Source organism: Castor canadensis, chromosome 14, assembly GCF_047511655.1.
Source record: "Castor canadensis chromosome 14, mCasCan1.hap1v2, whole genome shotgun sequence".
In the NCBI taxonomy this organism is placed as follows: domain Eukaryota; kingdom Metazoa; phylum Chordata; class Mammalia; order Rodentia; family Castoridae; genus Castor; species Castor canadensis.
The window spans coordinates 60,567,862-60,568,976 of NC_133399.1; the positions used below are offsets into that span (position 1 = coordinate 60,567,862).

At 46.4% G+C, this 1,115-nt stretch overlaps 1 pseudogene; it reads right to left on the reverse strand.

The window, feature by feature from the left end:
• Positions 1 to 204: 204 nt before the first annotated feature.
• LOC109678188 (small ribosomal subunit protein uS7m pseudogene) lies at positions 205 to 904 on the reverse strand (annotated as a pseudogene).
• Positions 905 to 1,115: the final 211 nt, after the last annotated feature.

A 1,115-nucleotide genomic window follows, 5' to 3' on the forward strand; every position in this document is an offset into this window, starting at 1 on the left:
GGGTATGTTCCCTCTATAAGGAGATGGGCTAGGGAAACCAGGTCTAGTCCTGAAGGAGTAATGGGCAACAAACATGCCACTCCATCCTTGCTTAAAAAGAAAGTTATCCTTAACTAACCGTACTTTTCAGTGGGACAATGGCTCACGTGGTTTCCTGCAGCAGAGCCCTGGGCTCCTCCCAGATCTTCTCATTTCCATCTACCATCAGCGGTAGTGGGCCATGGCACGATTGGCCTCAGCCATCTTGTGCATGTCATACTTCCTCTTGATCACTGGGCCCTGGTTATAAGAAGCGTCCAGCAGCTCATGTGAAAGCTTCTCTGGCATCAGTGTCCACCAATGTTTAAGTTCTTTGCACTCAGTGATCATCCACTTCATAACCACGAACTGGTGATGTTGGTCAGCTAGGGCACAGGAACCTGGTAGAAGTGGCCACCTCTGAGAATGGGTACCAGCCCAATTATGGGCTCACAGTTTTTCAGTGCCTGGTGGGCCATGGTATAGGGGTTGTATTTGATAGTTGCTTGTCCCATTGCTGAAGCACCATGGTACTTCTCAAACTGCTTCCTTTTCACAGCTTCCAGAATCTGGATCATGAGGAACCTGGCCAGTATTTTGTTCCATCCTTTCATCATCATGTTGGTAAACTTACTGATCACTGTGTCTGCAAACACAGACCCAGTCACTGAAGCAGCTTTGATGAGCTGAGTTTTCTTGAGCTCCTACTCTTGTTTCTCCTCCTTGGTGAGAGGTCTATGGTAATGTTTTTGTCAATTAGAGGGTCCCTGAATTCAGGACCATAGTGGCTCCATTTCACCTGAGTTAGCCCTGGAAGGCTAGCTTCTAGTCTCCTAGAAGCATGGTGCACACCAAGTGCTAAGCCTGGCCACCCCAGAATTCCCATTTCTATGTCTAGAATACTTTTCACAAAGAACTAATATTCCTTCAGTTGGGAGGTACTAGGTCCCCTGCTGAGAATATACCCATGTACTTAAGAGTCAAATATCTCTACCAACATGGAGTTTGCCTTATAGTAGGGAGAGACATAGGAATAGGGAGTGGGACAGTAAATAAGTAGCAATCTGTGCACCCCTAATAAAAAAATCCAAATACTC